The 16,348-nt window shown below is 34.5% G+C and overlaps 1 pseudogene; it reads right to left on the bottom strand.

Annotated features, from left to right (window-relative positions):
* Positions 1-1,141: 1,141 nt before the first annotated feature.
* LOC118617336 lies at positions 1,142-12,083 on the bottom strand (annotated as a pseudogene).
* Between the last annotated feature and the right edge of the window lie 4,265 nt (positions 12,084-16,348).

The raw sequence follows: 16,348 nt of genomic DNA, 5'->3' as shown, positions 1-16,348 counted from the left end.
CAGTGATAACTGAAACTATACTAGTGGAAGAAACTACAAAGAGAAACGTTCATAAAGAAAGGAAAAAAAGGAGGCAAAACTAATATCCCAGTAGGGTAAGCAGAGGAGAAAGCAGTGACAGACGTTAGGAAAGCCGGAAGAGACAGAAGAAAGGACAGAAAAAGAAAGTTGCACAATGGAACCCAAGGAAGTAGAAAAGAACATAGCGGAAAAAAATAAAGACAAACATGGCAGAGTAACCTAAAAACTAAATGTTAGAATACAAAAAGGCTTACTATTTGCAAATATTTCTTAAATATTTGCACATACTAATTGTAATTCTGAATCAATACCGTGGTCATGTAGCCTGCTGCTCAGTTTCCACAGACGGGCCATTGGAATGATGTGACTGTTACCCCTGAAGCTGAATGTTAGTGCTTGAGGCAAAGTTAAAATCAATTTTCTCACTTATGACGTATTTCACAGTTGTGAGGCATTATAATGAACAGAATCAAGGGGATTCCTCCTCAAACTTAGCATGTTTACTAAGTAGATGCCAAACTAACACACATTTAACTTTATTATTGTCATTTAAAGCTTGATTTTATAAAACGCACACAAAAAAAATTTTTTTAAAGTTCTGTATCACGAAACGTTAAACAGTAGAAATAGAGATAGCTTTGTCAGTGTAAATTATGTACAATAAAATCAAATACTTGGAGTTTTTTGTTTTTTTTGTTTTTCTAATATGGAAACTATACAAATGAAATAAATGGCAAAAGGACCTTACAGCAAAATTTTGTTATTGGGGATTATCAATTACTTTAGGTCCAAAACAAAGATTCTGAATATTCAGACTTCTTCTGCTGTGTTTCATATTTACCTATATCCTCAGTCAATTTACTTGAGCAAAAGGTCTATTTAGGAAGGCATTTAGCTGCAGAGCAAAAGTTTTCCAATCTATAGTTACCACCTTTGGAGGAGTTGACATGGCAGTGGTAATGTAACCTGCCGCTTCCCTTCTGACCAGCATGCAACAAATTTTGTCAACCCTATGGAAAGTCAAACAAACAAACGAACAAACAAAATGGCACAATTATGCACAGTTCCATAATGTCAAGTTTCCCTCGTCTAAAATTCAATCAGTGAACTAAAACATGAACTATACTTGACTTGGTTTCAGGAAACACACATTTGGGAGTTCTAATTTCGTTCTTGGCTCATCTCCAGTCCTGGACAGGGTTTTGTCGGCCACCATGCTGTTTGCCTTGTGGATTGTAGTAGCGCAGGAAGGCAGACAGACTTGCTCAGAACTGGTAATGAACTGTGGCCCTGACTCTTCCCACTTTGCAGGTACAACCAGAACTTTGTCTGCATAGATCAGCAGCTCAAATGAGCAGGAAACTCCGGCAGTGGCAGAACTGTCACTGTAACTGTGATCTGTCTGATCACCCAGCGGATTTCATCCTGGGTAGCTCTCAGAGACTGTTCTCGGCGTGTACTGTCATCTTCGGCAGTCTTGTCACACTCGATAGCAAACTGCCATCATTCAAGGACCTCGCCACTTGCAGCATTCGAGATGACTACCACCAGCTTCTGAACTGAACACTTGTATAACCAATCTTTCGGTTGTTCCACCGCATTACATACTTAAGTATTTTATGAGCTCAGGATCAGTAGTTACAAGCAAGGTGAGTCCATATTTCCGCACTCGAGTAAAAGTTTCAGATGAAGAAATGCCACGCTGATATAAAATGAGAATTCTGCCTCGATGTTGGCGCTCCCAAGCAGGGTGATGCCCTGCTCCCTGGAGAGCAGCCTGCCATGGCCGGCGCACAGCTGCCACCGTGCCCACTGCACACAGCGACCGCAGGGCTAAACTCAGCTGTTTTTAAACTGCTGAAGAAGCGAATGTGTAATATGTCAGCATGTAGATATAAGTAAATATGAAAATGACATAACCTCCTAAATAATTATTAAAGGACTGTATAGTGTTTGCATCTTGGTTCATTGTGGCAAAGCCATGGAACTACAACCTAGTTAAGGCTCTCTTCAAAGATTAGGAATTTTCCAGCTTTTATTCCTCACTCTATAGCTGTCATTTCTCAAGATGCTCCAGTATTTTACATACCTGGTTTTATTTTCTGTGTGCCACCTGCATACTTGTAGAAACGTACTTAACCAGTGTGTCCGAGTGCATTTGTACATGGCTCTGTTTTTCCTAAACTTAACTGTTACATGCTTTGCAAGGTGATTGTCCTGCCCTGATATTTTGAAGTTTGATTTTAAAAGTTAAAATCTACTTGAAATCGCCAATTTATAATTTTTTGTTGTTGCTCTGGTTTTTAGAACCCACCTCAGTGCTCAGTGGTGTAGACACCACATGAGTACAGAGACCCACCTCATTGCTCAGGCATGGTAGTATACCATATCATGTGCTTGGGGATCCAGGATGGTGTGGACACCACCCACATCGACGCCACAGTGTGCACGTGCCTGTGGCCCGGGGGTCCCCACCCCATGGGGAAGTGAGGGGGGATGGACTGCCCTCGCTAATTTATGATTTTTAAAAGATTTCTATCATGTGTAGTCTTAGTTTTCAACGTTTCAAATTGAGGAATCCAATTCTCTTTGGCATTTTCTTATGGGGGCTCCTAGGCAGAGGCTCAGACTGGACACAACAAAAGTGTTGGCTGGAGAGACAGATCATTCAGGACCTACAGGAAAAGATAAGGCAACTCTGGGTTGCCCGAGAAAGAAGAGAGTTAGACACATACAGCACCACTGAAAGGTTAGGTTGTGTGAAGTTAGGAAGCCCTGAAAGTTTCTGTCGCTTATCTTATTTGCCTTCTGTACCACAGTGGATGATTCACAGGAAGAGGCCCTGTAAAACCTTGGTAAAAGCCAACATTGGATATCTCCATAGCCCACATATATAAGAAGAACCCTCCTGGCAAGGGAGCCTGGGAAATGTAGTTTCCAGGTTTTAATCTTTGAAGTACAGAGAATAATTTATAGTATTAGGAATAGACATTGTGATATAATTTGAGATATGATGAATAAATGCTTCTAATTCAGTCATAGCAAAGAGTTATTAATTATATTTTTTTAAATTTATCTTGATAAAATTATGATTGTTACATTACAGGACAAATGCAACCACTGACATACGTAGGAAACATGAAAACTCGCATTTTTAAGAGTTCTATACTATTTTATATTATACATATTTTACATATGTATTCTTTTATTATTGGTCATTCTGTGTATTTACCTTCTTTATTTGTAAAAATAGAGTGTAATATTTAAAATAAATATTGCCCTGGCCAGTTTGGCTTAGTGGTTAGAGCGTCGGCCTCCGGTTCAGAGAGACCCGGGTTCGGTTCTCGCTAAAATAATTATAAACTATAATTTTATTTTATTTTTATTTTTAAATTTTTATTGTTGAATGTAGAATGTATTACAGATGTTCCTCATTTTTTTTCCCATTGACCTCCTCCTCCCCACTCCTGCCCCCTCCCACCTTTTCCACACTATTGTCTGTGTCCATTGGTTATGCATATAAGTTCTTTGATTTATTTCTTCCCACCCCCAACTCCTTTCCCTTTGAGGTTTGTCAGTCTAGCAATGAATTTGTACTTCTTAATCCCTTCACCTTTTTCACCCATTCCCCCAACCCCCTCCCATCTGGCAACCAACAAAATGTTCTCTGTATCTATGAGAATGTTTCTGTTCTACCTGTTCATTTTATTTGTAGATTCCATTGTTGATAGATATGTATTCATTGCCATTTTGTTTGTTCATATATTTTATCTTTTTCTTCAAAAAGGCCCTTTATCATTTCACATAATAACGGTTTGGTGGTGATGAACTCCTTTAATTTTTTCTTGTCTGGGAAACTCTTTATATGGCCATCAATTCTAAATGACAAGCTTTGCAGGATAGAATAATCTTGGTTGTAGGTTCTTGGTTTTCATCACTCTGAATATTTCTTGCCACTCCCTTCTGGCCTGCAAAGTTTCTTTTGAGAAATCAGCTGACAGTCTTATGGGAACTCCCTTGTAGGTAACTAACTGCTTTTCTCTTACTGCTTTTAAGATTCTCTCTTTGTCTTGAACCTTTTGCATTTTGATGATGATGTGTCTTGGTGTGGACCTCTTGGGGTTCATCTTGTTTGGGACTCTCTGTGGTTCCTGGACTTGTATGTCTGTTTCCTTCACCAAGTTAGGAAAGTTTTCTGCCATTATTGTTTCAAACAAGTTTTCAATTTCTTATTCTCGCTCTTCTCCTTCTGGCACCCCCAAGATGCGAATGTTGGCATGCTTGAAGTTGTCCCAGAGGCTCCTAACACTATCTTCATTTTTTTGGATTTGTTTTTCTTTTTGCTGTTCTGATTGGGCGTTTTTTGCTTCCTTATATTTCAAATTGATGGTTTGCTTCTTGGATTTATGTACTCTACTATTGAATCTGTGTAAATTATTCTTTATTTCAGTTGATGCCTCCTTCAGTTCTGACTGTGCATCCATAATTTCTGACTGGTCCTTTTTTATGCTCTTGAGGCCCACACTAAGTTCACTGAGGTTCTCACTAAGTTCATTGAGCATCCTTATAAGCAGTATTTTGAACTCAGCATCTGTTAGGTTGCTTATCTCCATTTCACTTAGTTCTTTTCTTGGGGTTTTGTTCTGTTCTTTCATTTGGGACCTGTTTCTTTGTCTCCTCATTTTGGCTGCCTCCCTGTGTTTGTTTCTGTGTATTACTTAACGAGTGATATGGGGCTAGCTGAGACCAGATGCTGCTTGTTTGAAAGAATTTAGGAAAACCTGAAGCAGGATCCAAGACAGGCCAATCCTATGGTTAAGCAACTGGCAACAGCTTGGGTGGGCCTGAAAATTGGGTGGAGTGGGGCCTCAGGGAGTCACCAGGGTGAGGCTACCAGTATGAGCCAGGTTGCTGGAGTCCCAGATATGGCGGCTGTCTGCCGCCCCTAAACTATAATTTTAAAGTATCACTGTATTTAATATTCTAAAATTGACATAATTTAAAAAATATTTTAATGATCCAATAATTAAAAGTCATAAGATGTGGATCAATAATTTCTAAAGCTTCTAGACCAAATTGTTTTTTTAGTTAAGCATGGCTTTATTATTTTTAGATGATAACATAAACCTTATGTTGCTAACAAATGGAAAATTAAATAAATAAATCACATGAATATGAACCCTTCGCTTTGTAATCCTTAGCATAATTGTCTCCCTTCTTTTTTCAGAATCATCTCTAGCTTTTATTAATGAACTGAACAGAGGAAATATGAACTCTGCATTTCTTAAATACCATTTATATATGTATATGTATATTAAAAAATCACCTCCTTCTTCCAACTTACCATACCATACTTCCAGAAATGGTGTTTCAAAAGAGATAACACTCTATAGAAAGATTACATTATAAGTAGTCTATGATCACATGGTCAATGAGGCTGATGATTTATTTCCAAATAAATTTACAACTTCATTTATAGAATTTACTTAAGATCTACAACTTGTGAGACAATGAGTGGGTTTGTGAAAAAGACACATGTATATGTTGTAACAATTCATTCATATCTTTGGGTTCTAAATAACCAATTCAAATCTCAAAACCAACATGTTAATAATTTTAGATTCAATGTTAATGCAAACTTTATCATTGTTTCATAAGTACCATGACTAGAAATTTAAATTATTCTAAATGCAAAAATATTATTATGTAAGTGTTATTTTCCCAATAGTAAATTTTCTTATCCCATTTGCACATACTTGAATGACTAAAATGTCCAAAAGAATGAATGAATACTTAAGATAAAGAAAAGTCGTTATACTAATGAGGAAGAAACATTCTCTGTTAAATGGATACACAGAGATTTCATCACAACTGAAAATATTTAGTATATTGTAAAACATCTCAAATATAATTTCCACTCTAAAGCCATTTTAAGATTTTATTGCAAAAAAAATAACTTAAAGCATTGCAATTAATTACAATTATTTTTTCTATTCCATGTTTTTCTTCACCTTAATACGTGTAATTAAAAACTTTATGTTGCTATATAAACAACACTGATCTGGAATTAAAATTCCTAATTTCAAGAAAAATCACTCATTTTTCTCTCCAGTCTCATTTCAAGGAACTATCCTGTCTTTTAAATAAGATAATGTCTGTGAAACTACTTTGTAACTGTAGGACATGTAAAAATAAAATAAATTTTGAACTTTTCTGGTCAGTAACTGACTAAAGGAAATGGGTTCCCAACTCACTTTCAATATATATTAAGTCCAAATCATAGGGTATGTTCCTGGAATTATGTAAGGGTTTTGTGCAGTGACAGAGCTGTAGGAATTGCACACAATATAGGACAACTTAGATAGAACAGGGAGTCTTTGAAGGAGCCATGTGGTATTGGTCATATTTGACCTTCATCTGCTAGAAGTAAAACTGATATGATAAAATGTAAGTTTCCTGCATATGATTATAAAACATATATTTGAATATATGTGTGTTTATAGTGCACACACACATATATACCTACATATACATGCATACATATTTAAACACAGACATATGTAGAAATGTGTATTCTTTCAAGTTCACATAAAGAAATCTCTTGCTAGTGAAAAAATCAATAATAAATGATGTTTTAAAACATTTATATAATTTATTGTTCTTAGTGGTTTAGAAGGCCTAGTAAGAAACATATTAATAATACTAATTAAAGATGATGAGATATCCTAAATATATATATATAAATATATATATATAAATATATATATATATATATATATATATATATATTTAAATTAGATGAACCCAGAATTTTCTAAATTTAATTGATAAAAGTATTGCACATGACAAATATTTGTATCATGACTTCAGGTAAAATACATGCAATCTGTGAAACTCTTTTGTACAGTCATGGCATTTATCTTCAAGTAGCAGAACACTAAATGCAACAAGGACAATATGTATTTTAAAGATGATTTAATATATAATACATGTTAGCATATTAAAATCTAAATTATTATTGTGGTGTATTAGGACATACTAAATGTTTTCACTTGCGATGAAATCTCTGTGTATCCATTTAACAGAGAATGTTTTTTCCTCATCAATATAATCACTTTTCTTTAAGTATTTATTCATTCCCTTGGATATTTTAGTCATTCAAGAACATGCAAATAGGATAAGAAAATTTACTAATGAGAAGGTTAACACTTACATAATGATACTTTTGTATTGTTTTTAATAGACATTACTGTTTAGAATAATTTTAGGATCCTAGTCATTGTACTTCTGAAACAATGATAAAGTTTGCATTAACATTGAACTTAAAATTGTTACATGTTGCTTTTGAGATTTGAATTGGTTATTTATAACCCAATGATATGAATGAATTGTTACAACATATACATGTGTTCTCTCACAAACCCACTCATTGTCTCACAAGTTGTAGATCTTAAGTAAACTCTATAAATGAGGTTGTAAAATTATTTGGAAATAAATCATCAGCCCCATTGACCACGTGATCAGACTACTTATAATGCAATCTTTCTAAATAGGGTCGTCTCCTTTGAAACACCATTTCTGGAAGTATGGCTAACAGTAAATTGGAGAAAGGAGATGATTCTTATACATATACATATACATATACATATACATATACATATACATATACATATACATATACATATACATAAATGGTACTCAAGAAATGTGGAGTTCATATTTCTTTAATTCAGTTTATTTAAAAAGCTAGAATGATTAAAAAAAGAAGGAATATAATTATGCTCAAGATTACAAAGTGAAGGGTTCATATTCATGTCATTTAACATTGCTTATATTTTCCATTTCATTAGCAACATAAGGTTTGCATTCTCATCTGAAAGTAAGTCATGGTTAACTAAAAAGTAAATTTTTGGTCTAAAAAATAAATATTATTTCTCTAACCCCAGATTTTATAATGTAAAGATAAGTTAACACTACATAGCTCAAAAGATTGTGATCAGTGCATGTGTAAAATCTACTCCCTCAGCACCCAATATTCAGCAGGTAACAGTAGTAGACAAAAGCTTATTCATTTATCCCTCAGGTAACTTTTTAATTTCTTATTTAATATTTTAAAAATATGTCCGCCTGTTTTCTTACACCTGTAACTTGCCCTATGACTCTTCTGCCACACCTTCACTGATTAATAAAATGGAAACGTCTAAGGATCAAAGTGGGGGAGGAAAACACTTGAGCAGAATAATCTTCAAAAGAATGTTTGATCTTATTATTTTTAATGTTTCCTTATTAATAAAAAGAAATATCAAATCAAAAATAAATATGAAATTTTTTCTATAATATCTGAAACACACCCTTGATCTATTTGAAGCCTCTTGTAAACAGAAAAACTGCATTTTAAGAGGAATATTATAGCTAGATGACAGATAGAAAATAGATGATAGCGATATTCAGAGTACATAAAATTTACAATGTATTCACACAACATATAATAAATGGTATCTGCCACACAATTCTTGTGTTTCTATATTTTGTATTACATTGTGTTCTCATTTTTGTGTAAATTCCAAGAAAGAGACGTTTGATGCCCACCTGGTCTACACTACTGCCTTGCTGAGCCTCTACACTTAGGATCAAATAAATGATTGTCTACCCCAATATTCTATCACACTTGAGAGGTCATGAAAGATTGGTGCTTATGATTAACAAAATCATGATAGTTCAGTTTCATTGTTATTGACTTATTTTAGAGCGTTAGCTTATAGGCTATATAAATTGTTATTTCATCCCCTAATCAATGTCCTCTCCTCTTCTCTCTAGCAAGAAAATGTTTATCTGGGACAATGGGCAATGCTACCTGCCCATCTTCCCTTGAAGCTATGTGTTTTTATTTGACTAATTCTGGAAGTGTTGATGTGCCTTGAGCAACATCCGGATTGGAATCTTAGAGGAAACGTAACTTTCTATTTATATCCTTCCTTTTGATAGAAATAAGTACCTAATGTGGAGTCATAATGGTTCATGAAGAGACAATTTAAGAAAGGTGGAGAATAAAGAATGCTCTAACTGGGATACTTGGATGACCTTCTGGAGCACATTCATTACTCCATCTGATATTCCTATTCCAGATTTATATCTATAAGAGATATAAACTTGATATAAATGACAATTATTTGGCTCACAGTTTTATCTTCAGCAGAACCAATATCCCAATAAATAAATGATACTTTATCTTTTTTTAAATGAATCCTCTATTAAACATTAAAATATATGTTAAGGAAACTCATAGTCAATATACTACAGAAATACAAATATGGAATTTTGAAGCTTCTGGAAGCAACTATGAGTTTATAGGAAAGACAGGGGTTAGAATTTGATAAAACAATTTGATATATTCAATAACATCCACAATTTTGAGACTGTGAAAAATAAATCACCCAGCTTAGTGAACAAATACATGGTAAGAACAAACAGAGGGGACAATGTAGCTGTAGAAACTGGAAGATATATCACCACATGTCATAGTGACTTTTGTTTGGCTCTGGATTTCAGCAAGCCATTCATGAATTACACCTGAGATAATTGGGGATATTTAAATAATTTCTAGACATATGAAGATAATAAAGAATCATTGTTTATTTTTGTTTGGTATCATAATAGTATTATAGCTATGTTAAGATAAATCCAATATATTTTAGAGATATAGTGAAATGTTAAAATGAAACTATTTAATGTGTGGAATGCATCCAAATAATACAGAAGAAGTAGAAGGATTGGTTTAGTGGAGATATAGATGAAACAATATCATTCATGAGATGAGAACCGTTGAAGCTGAATGATGGCTACACAAGGTACTTATGCATATTAAATTGTGTGCTTATCTATGTTAATTTTTTAATGACATAAAATATATGTTTGAAATTAGATCCAAGTATTCTAATCTCAGGTCAACATCTCAGAAGCTGTGTGCCCTTGGACAAGTTGATTACCTCTCCATTTTTTTTATTAAACATCAGTACGGTAGGAATAAAGTACTCATGCCACATAACTGTTATTAAAATTCAAGTAGCTCATGTTTGTAGAGCACTTAGAACATTATGAATCAAATGTTAATGACTATTTGTATTTACACAGTGTCATTCATAGGCATTTGTGAGCTAGTTTAGGCAGCTCATGAGGCATTTATCATATTTTTTGTGTGGAAATGTGGGTTACGAACTCAAACACAAATTAAGTTGGAAGACAACCTATTTATAACTTGGAAATTGCTAGAATTCTAGTAACTAGAAATGAGTAGTTTATATTTTTCCATGTAAATTTAAACCTTGTTGGATTAAGGCTTCTATGATTATCCCAAAGCAATGACAAGTATGTTCCTTAGCAGGAGAATTATTTTAACCTTAAATGATGATTTAATAAAACTCACATAACTGTGAAACTTTTAACAAGAGAATGATACAGCCCTGGCCAGTGTGGCTCACTTGGTTGAGCATCATCCCATCCACCAGAAGATCACCAGCTCGATTCCAGATCAGGGCACATGCCCAAGTTACCTGGCAGGATGGTTACCAGTAGAGTGCATGCACAAGGTGACCTAGCAATGTTTCTCTCATTAATGTTTCTCTCTTTCTCTCTTCTCATTTCTCCAAAATCAGTAAAAGCACTTGACTTTAAAAAAAGAGAGCATGCTACAAATAAATGTGTGTGCATTATATGTCTGGGGGATTTATAAAAAAATTACTGCACTAATATTCATTTTTTCTCTCTTTCCATCCCTAACACTAAACCTAATCCTCCCTTTCTCTCTCTCTGGTATATAGAATCAACACCATCTATAGGCCTACTGACAAAATATGCATTGATATAACTTTGTGGATTCACATTTAATGATGGAATAAGTTTGTTTTTATGTGTAAAATAGCAATAAAAATCTGTTTCCATCTCAACACATTAAATAAGCACCTTTTAATGGCCAGCTATGCAAATAGTTACTTAAATGCAAGATTCCTAATAAACTCTTATTTTTAGCTGCAGTAGATACTTTTCAACCCTTATGTAATTTCTCAGCAGAATTTATTCCTAAAAATGTTTTTAGACATTCTTTTCTTGTCCTCCATCTGATCACCTAATCCTTTTCTCCCACCCAACTTGTCATTCCTTCTCACTATGCTTGTTATCCTCTTGATCTGCTTCCACCTTTAAATGACGATGTGATTTCCTGCAGGATACAATATCTGATGCTCTTCTCTTCCCTCTCTAGAGTTGCTGCCTGGCATCCTAATCACACTCTATGAATTTTACAAGCATCCAAACATGTGCCAGTGATTCTACTTCCTTATCTTCTTTCAAGATTATAGTCCAATGCTCACAGTCATGTATTCAAGTATAGTTACTCCCAATTAATCACTACATTTTTTTGTAAAATTTGCAACTTCATCTTGACTTCCCCATATTAGTAAACAGCACCCCTGTGTGCATAGTAGTTTAAGAAAGAGGATGATAAGCACACGTCTTGGACTTCTGGCTCCCAGTACTTCTCAGGTGTGAAGCCTAATGGATCACAATTGTACATGTAGCTTATATTGCTCTCTCTTGTATATTTACCCAGTCTCCACTCCAGGCCCATACCCTTTCCAATCTGGATGTAATAGCTTCACAACTGGTTTCTCTGGTTTCATTCTTACCCTTTTCCAACCTGCAATTGATGCTATGTGTTGCTGTTTCTTTAACTGTATATCTTTCAATTGCCTGTCTTTAAATTCTTTCTTGGCTTCCAATTGGTTTCAGAATAAAACAAAATTTTCCATCAAGATCTTGTATAATCAAATTCCTGCATGTCCTTCTCTGCCACTGAAATAAGGAGGACACATTTGTCCTTCTGTACAGATACCCAGCCATTTTAGATTCTTCTGCCTTTGTTCACATTGCCTCGAATATTCTTTTTCTTCTTCCCTTTGAAAACACTTACTTTTATACTGAGAAGTTTCAACAAAACATTCCCTCTTTGGAGCATATGCTCTCTTCCACTCAATGATGTAGTTTACCTTCATGTTTTCCTTCTCCATCTTCCTATCTTCCTATAAATGCTATCATAATACCACGATTCATTATCATTGACTTTCTTCTGCTTTCTCATACAAGACTAGAAGTAAAAATCTTCTTTATTCATTTTTATATACTATTCATCTTAAAAAAGTACTTGATTTAAAATTAGGCATTGTCATATTTGTGGAGCTAAAATCATAACAATGTGGTTAGTAACACAGATACTCATATTGTTAAGATTATTCACTTAGGGTTCAGAATTCTTACATGGTGTTTATAAGATGAAACAAAAATGTTATAGGTTTTAGATTTAAATTCTTGTATTCTGTATCTTAGTATGGTAAATTGTCATTATCGTCATGCTTTTCCTCTGAAAATTCTTGGAATGATTTCTTATTTATTTTATTTTTATTTTTTTATGTGTCATTTACTCTAATGGTGGCCCTCTGAATTGATTTTATTCTTGGATGCAACAACAAAGCCAAGTTACCTAAAATTCTAATGCTTTTCTTTGAATTGCAGAATTTAGTTACTTGTATATACTCTAATATTACAGATTAATTTGGATATCAACCAGTCTGCTTTTGAAAATTGAGGGATATGTTTTATTTAAAACATGAAGTCAGTCTTAGCTACCAAATTTGAAATATTCTGTTAACTATATCTTCTCATTTTACAAAAAAAAAAAAAAAAGAATCTGATTTGGGCACCCTGCTAAGCTAGAAGAGGAACATGTCATTTCAAAGCATTTTGATTCTTCAAAGAGTAGACTAACAATGGTAGAAGCTCAATTAACTTTCTGTAAAGTATATTACAAAACTTTATTTCTTTTACAAAGTTATTTTCAGTGCATACAGGCTTTTACTGAAAATGAAAACTATTCGAAAACACATGAACAATTGTTAATGGAAACTTTAACTAAACAACATTTTATTCAGATAATGTTTAATCATTGGTAAAATTTATTAGCGTAAAACTTGCCTTTTTAAACTACAGCAAAGAGAAATTTTGACATTTGTTAATTATTTTTATAAAGTAATAACTATTTCTCTGTGTGGTTTTGCACAATATCCAAAGGTAATTTTTTTCTTTATTGATGTTTTGAGAGAGAGGAAGGGAGAGGGAGAGAGAGAGAGAAACATCAATGAGAGAGAACATCGATTGGCTGCCTCCTGCATGCCCCTTATTGAGGGTCTGGCCCACAACCTGGGCATGGGCCCTGACTGGTAATCAAACCAGTGACCTCTTGGTGCATGGGTCAGCACTCAACCACTGAGCCACACCAGCCAGGCCAAAGGTAAATATTTAAAAAATATAAAATTAATTGTATAATTATAGTAATATTGAAATAAATGCATATCTTTTCATGATGATATATTTTATTAATATTTACTTTATATGCATAATTCTTTTATAAATGTGGTCTCATTATTTATAGCTATTCTTCATATAATAAATTTTATTATTTACATAAACATATGGATTCAACTTATTGCAAAAATTAGGTAATTTTTCACAAAAAATTTTTTTCCTGCAAACATGAATAAACTACATATTCCATCTTCCTTAATAGGAGAGGTCAAATGACTGTGTCCTGTGATATGTGACAATCTCTTTCACAATGATCTGCTCTCAGTCGCCGTCTGTGCAGAAGACCCAGGGGAGGACACGAAGCCCAAAGGCTTCGTTCCATCACAGTCAGACCTTTAGGTTTCTAGTTATTGGCTGTGAAAAGAGTTGTCTTGGAGAGCTTCCCATATTCACTGAACTGGAAGTTAAATAGTATTGTGTTTAACCACTAACAATGTGGGATTGTTTCTTGTATTAGTTCTACTTGACTAATATAAAAGTAGATTACTAAATACGGCCCAAAAACATATACTACATAGTAAAAAATTATCTACAAAGACATGAATGACAGACCATGTGCCTACTGAAGCTTGAAGAGGATAGAAAACAGAAGCTAAGAATGTGTATTGATTGCTACTAAGTATATATAATATAGTATAAATAGAGATTAATTCAAACAGGAATTGGCCAGTTGGAAAACATAAAGGAAAGTCAGTAGAAAATGACTGGAAATAAGGGGGCCTTGAACAATTGGAAAAATTGATTATTTACAGACTTTAAGAAATAACAGGTAAGACTGCGAGTGGTTTTCAGTGGCAAAAAAATTGCTAAGAGTTAGCTTTGGATCAATGATCAGATTAAGGATGTGGCCTTCCTTAGATAATCTCCAGATACCCTCCAGGTACATTAGATAACTTCAAGATATCTCCTTTAAGTTACAAAAGATTGGTAGGATAGGTATTAAGAAGCAAAATAGTAAATCAGTGAAAATTAAGTCTAGGGAAAACCTCAGATCTGATGAACTGATTAGAAAAAAGATTAATTCCAGCACATACTAAGATTTTGAATCCATTGTACTATCTAAAGAACCACAGAGCTATTCCTAAAAGCAATCATAGGAACCATGAATTTGCTCCAGCAGGAAGTTCTCTGTCAATGCAATGCAGTGCCACTGGAGAGTTTGTTTCACAAGGCTATTTCTAAAGGAGCCCAACAGAATAATACATAAGGGCAGAGCCAGAAGTCATGAAAAAGAATTAACAGAGTGCCCAGAGAAGAGTAGTAGTAGTTATTTATCAACATTAGAGGACTTTCATATTTCATGCCCAAAATGATTTCAGAATTGCTTTGGATAAGTATACCCTTGTATGTTTCCCATTTTTCCTCTTTTCAAGTTGGAGTTTGAAATCATTATCTATTGGGTGCATGGTTGGGGAGTGGGTGGAAGGATAATAATAATTTGTCTTTTTAGTCAATATAATGTCAAACCTCAAGGAGAAATATGCAGTCAATCTCTATAAGACCTAAGATTTTGAATTGACTGCAAGGATTTACTGGGTTCTTTCCTTTATTCCTATGCCAACCACTATCTGTTGATATCTTGCAAAACCCTATGCCTTCTTTTCCTTATCTCTGTGCTATGTGTCCACATTTGGAAATTATAGCTTAAGACTCCCTCTGTAGTGACATCTGGTTTAGATCTCATAAATAATAGGAGACACTTTTGAGAGAGAAATACGTGTAAGGAAAAAGCACATGTGAATTTTGAGCAGTTTTAGAGTTAGCACATACAGATTATTGGTGTTATGAAGAGGCTCCTCCAAACTCGGAACCTTTTTGGTTTTGCCAGTGTGACCAACCATTCTTCTTGTCATTGGCTCTCCCAGTTCCTCAAGTGATTTTTCTCCCCAAGTATGTATTTACCTGTATTAAATACTTTCCTTTTATAAATTCTGGAGAGGTTTGAATTTTCTGATCATCTTGATTGATATATCTCTTGGGTAAAAGGTGTCTACTGTATGTGTGCAAAATTATGGGAAGCAGATTATGTCAAGAAACGTAAGATGTAGCAGATTTTGCTAACTGTCTACCAAATCATTCTCCTTCTGCTCTTGAGAGTAGAATGCTAATCTACATTTCCCAGCCATGTTGCAGTTAGTTCAGTCATGAGATTGCTTCTGGCCCATGTGGTGCACTGACCAAATGTCAAAGATTCATGGGAGAACTACAAGATCCCAGAGGGGTGGTGGAGCCAATAGATGGAAGAAGCCTGAGTCCTTGGGTTACTGCCACTCAATCAGGAACCTCTGTGTTAAACCCTGTATGAGCAAAATAAGCTCCTGTCATTTTAATCCAATTATGTTGTGTTGTTTTTATGAAGCTTAGTCCATCGAGACTAACATACATTTATGACTTTGCAGTTAGGGTCAGAATAGAAAATATAATGCATGGTTGCTGCCATTAAAGCTTTTTATTTAAATCCTCACCAGAGTATATATATGTGTGTGTGTGTGTGTGTGTGTGTGTGTGTGTGTGTGTTTTATAGAGAGAGGAAGGGGGAGAGAGAGAGAGAGATCAATGTGAGAGAGAAACATTAATCAGTTGCTCCCCATTCACACCCTGACTGGGATCCAACCTCAACCTAGGTATGTGCCCTGACCAAAATCGAACCCAACACTTGTTATTATACTGGAGGATGTTCCAACTGACTGAGCCACCTGACCAGGGCTTGCTGCCATTACTACAGACAACTTACTCCCTTAATTGTACACATTTCAATGGGTAAAGGTTCAATGGCTGGCTAACAAAGTCTTGCCATAGATTTGAAAGTAGAGGAGGAGTAAAGAAGTAGCAATGTCTTGAAGACACTGAGCCTTTTTTGTAACAATCACGGCTGAAAGATGAACAGATTCAGAGATAGAAATTGCCATATACT

This window comes from Molossus molossus, unplaced genomic scaffold (genome assembly GCF_014108415.1).
Source record: "Molossus molossus isolate mMolMol1 unplaced genomic scaffold, mMolMol1.p scaffold_m16_p_1, whole genome shotgun sequence".
NCBI lineage: Eukaryota > Metazoa > Chordata > Mammalia > Chiroptera > Molossidae > Molossus > Molossus molossus.
Note: the sequence above shows the minus strand (reverse complement) of the source record. Positions and strands in the feature narration are given on the sequence as shown.